The 3,879-nt window shown below is 42.8% G+C and overlaps 1 long non-coding RNA gene across 1 annotated transcript; it reads right to left on the bottom strand.

Moving 5' to 3' along the window:
* LOC147033440 (uncharacterized) lies at positions 1-2,304 on the bottom strand. Its single transcript, XR_015052324.1, has 2 exons — positions 509-2,304; positions 1-377 (listed from the first exon to the last, which is right to left on the bottom strand). It is a non-coding gene; the product is annotated as an uncharacterized LOC147033440 (long non-coding RNA).
* Positions 2,305-3,879: the final 1,575 nt, after the last annotated feature.

Genomic DNA, 3,879 nt, shown 5'->3' with positions numbered 1-3,879 from the left:
TCAAATTTTCCTTGTTTGTTTATCCAATGGGAATAAGTTTTTTAAAGTTGTCTGAGTAGGAATGCCCTGTTATGTGCAAGTGTCCAAACTTCCAAAGATATTCAAAATTAAGATTAAATAAATAATTCGTGGATTTGATACAACATTGTAAGTTTTATTCAATCTAACAACATGAGCAAGGATACATGGTCTTCGTCTGTTTAGGGCCTCCTGGTAGGACAGATGATAATTTTTAGAATAGGTTGCAATCTGTAAGGATCCCATTCGGATTTCTGTTAGGGTTCCATTAGGTCCGTTTGTTATGATTCTGTGAAGTCCTCCTGTCAGGATCTGTTCGATCCTTTGCTAGCTCCAACATGCAAGGCCCTCTCCAAAATCTGTGGGATGACACAAAGGACGATTGAAATTGAAAATAAATAAATAGCAAACCATCTCATCATTTGATCCACCTTCTGTGGTTGCATCACTTTTTAAATACCGATTGATTTTCTGTAAATGATTATCTCACCCTTTGGTTCTCTACTCTGTATATGGTGGAGTCATGGTTTTTGCAATTCTGAGGAGCTCTTCCATCTTTTCCTTTTCTGCCGTAGGCCTGTGCACCATTTGAAGCTGTCCTCTTGATGGCTACAGCACAGGAGGAGAGCAGGAAGATGGAGAGGAGTGTGGGAGGAAAGAGTGGAGAAGGGAGAGGAGGTCAGATGAAAGATAAGAGAAAAGTGGGATTCATCCAAGAAGCTTATGAATCACAGTAGCCTGCAAAAGTATTCACCCCCGACCAATAATGCCACAATTAGATGAATTTCGAATTATGTGGAAACAATTTTTCCAAATGAACTTTTTTTATTCATAACTGAAGAGATCAAACTCATCGCTGTTGTAGTTGAATGTTACATGTCAGGAATACCTGTTAAAACACATGTACAAATCAAAATTCACTGGTTGAAAAAGTATTCAGCCCCTTAGGACAGAACTTGGTGGAAGCACTTTTTGCAACAATGACTGCTATGAGTATTTTTGGGAAGGTCTCCAGTAGCCTTGCACAGTAAGATGGTGAAATATTTGTCCATTCTTCATGTGAAAATTTCTCTAGTTCTGACAAGTTTGATGGGGATCGTCGATGGACTGCAATCTTCAAGTCTCACCATAAATGTTCAATTGGGTTCAAGTTAGGAGTTTGACTGGGCCACTCAAGAACATTTATTTTCTTCCTATTCAGCCACTCCAGTGTGGCTTTAGCTTTGTGCTTCGCATCATTGTCCTGCCAAAATGTGAATCTCCTTCCCAGTTTCAGATTCATGGCTGACTCGATCAGATTTTCATCGAGGATTCTCCGATGGTTTGCACTGTCCATTGTCCCTTCTATCCTGACAAGCTTTCCAGTCCCTGCTGATGAAGAGCAGCCCCATAACATGATGGTGCCACAACAACACTTGGCAGGAGGAATGGTTATGTGCAGTGTTACCGCAGGCACCTGACGTAACGCTTTGAATCTAGACCAAAAAGTTCAATTTTCATCTCGTCTGACCACAAAACGTTTCTCCACATGCCTGTAGTATCATTAATATGATTCTTCCACAAACTCTTTACGAGCTTGTAGATGCGTCTCTTTTAGTAATGGCATATTTCTTTCTGCCTGTCCATAGACACCAGCTTTGTGAAGGGAACAGGATATTGTTGATTGATGAATACTCACCCCCATTTTGGACATTGAGCCTTGCAAATATTTCCAACTCACTATTGGATTTACAGTGACATCCTAAACCAGTTTCCTGATTGCCCAGCCGCTGAGTTTAGATGGGCAACCTGATCTGGGTAGAGACTGGGTCTTATTCTTCTTTGTGTGCAGCCAGTGGCTGCTGGTTGCATCATTGGTTGAGAGCATGGCTATGCCACTGATGCAATGCCCCTATTACCAGTACACTGGTACTCATTTCGCTGACCTCAGAAGGACGATAGGCTGAGTGAATCCCACCTGGTGTTACTTCAATGTCTGACAGGGGCTCAAATTCAGAACCCTAAGATCCCAAGCCAGCCACTCCAACCGCTAAGTCATCACCAAGCTTAGAGTCTGGGTGGTTTTATACGTCTCCACTTCTTAGTGATGGATTTCACCATACTCAAAGGCAGAATGAGTGTCTGAAATCTTCCAATAACCCGCTCCTGCATGGTGCTTCTCCGTCACTTTATGTCTGACTTATTTGGAAAGCTCCTTGGTCTTCATGTTTGCCTTGTTGGTTGAACAAGTGAGTTTTGACTTTGACAAAAAAGTTTGTAAAGACTCCACCCCTCTCTCTCTCTCTCTCTCTCTCTCTCTCTCTCTCTCTCTCTCTCTCTCTCTCTCTCTTGCAAAGTCTCCCAGCGCCCCCAGTAGAGGTTTATATCGGGGTTACACACACAATTCCTTAACCATAATCCCCAATTAATTATTACCACGCACCAGCCCCTGTATGGTGCACCTTCAAACAAGATGATTTTTAAGCTGACATTTCCTAACTTACAACATCGAGATTGGCTAACTATTCGTATAAGGACCATGCTATTCTCTACATTTCTATCTGTTGTTTGGGAATGTCGAACCCCCCTCCCCCAACACAAACGTAACATTATGTTTGATCTGAAAGCATCATGAAATAAGCTCAGGTGGCATAAAAATGTGAAAACTTTGGAGGGGGGATGAATATTTTTGCAGGCCAGGTTAAACAAGAAGGCCATAAACCTACTATTCATTTGCAATCGGTCACTGACTTTGACACCAATATAAATTTTTATTACGCACTCGAGACATCAAACAGCGAGATATATCGAACAAACAGTTTCAAATGGAGCACCTCGCCATTAGAGCATTTAAAATGCATCAGATATGGCAATAAATGTGAATTGTTGCTCTCAGCTTGCCGGCTCAATGACAGAAGACGCCATTTGTATTTCTGCCTCGTTCATCCCTACCCTATTCTAAAAGAATTCTAAAAGAATAGGGTAGGGAATAGGGATCTACCCTGTTTAGAATCCCATGCGAGTACGGGCCACTTGCTATTATCGGAATAATGATGGAAGACTTCAGGTAATGAGGCACATGTCTGACCTTGGTTCTCTCTTAGTTCAGATCCAGTCACGAAATGCTACACCAACTTAAAAGTCTACAATACAGACAGAACAAGACAGAGAGAGACGAAGAGAGAGTGGGACAGAGAGCCTCACTGGCGTTCATAGATTACGGGAGATCTGAGAACCAATGTGGACTCACTCATTCACTCACCGACACACTGCAGCTAACCTGTACATACTCTAAGTTCAGGGTTTCAGTGGGGCATCCCATTTAAATCTGACATCCTTCAGTGAAAGAGAGATCAGGGGTTTTCTGCATGTGGACCTGTGAAGGTTTAATGACTCAACGATCCCGATGCCATGATGGCTCAATTTTAACCCGCTGTGGGCTGGTCCGTGGAGGATATTCAGCTTGTCGTCTTATATCTATCTACACTTTGAGGTATTCTTTTTGCTGAACTCCCTCAGATATTCATTGGACCTGTCCGTTGGACATTGCCCTTCTCCTGTTACGTGGGAGACGATATCATCGCTGATCATTGTATTAATTTGGTGGCGCTATTTTGGTGATTCACGCGCCATCTCGAGAAGGTTATCGGTGTGTTGACCGGTGCTTACTTTCAGAGCTCATCGTCCCTCAAATCCCTCCTGCGTTTCAAGCAAATCGTCCTTTTCAGCTTGGAGTCCCCATCTTAGTAATCTGTGCTACGGCTGTAATGGTTGAAACGGGTTCTTTGTGCTTTGGTGATTTAGGAAGTCACCTTCTGAGGACTTGTTGAACGTGACTGTGTCGGCTTCACTACCGTATTTGTGCGCACCCTCCGGACTTGG

The sequence above is a fragment of the Eptatretus burgeri genome, chromosome 2 (assembly GCF_056783735.1).
Source record: "Eptatretus burgeri isolate ZD-2024b chromosome 2, Ebu_testis_v1, whole genome shotgun sequence".
Classification (NCBI taxonomy): Eukaryota; Metazoa; Chordata; class Myxini; order Myxiniformes; family Myxinidae; genus Eptatretus; species Eptatretus burgeri.
This window is presented reverse-complemented; position numbering and strand designations above follow the sequence as displayed.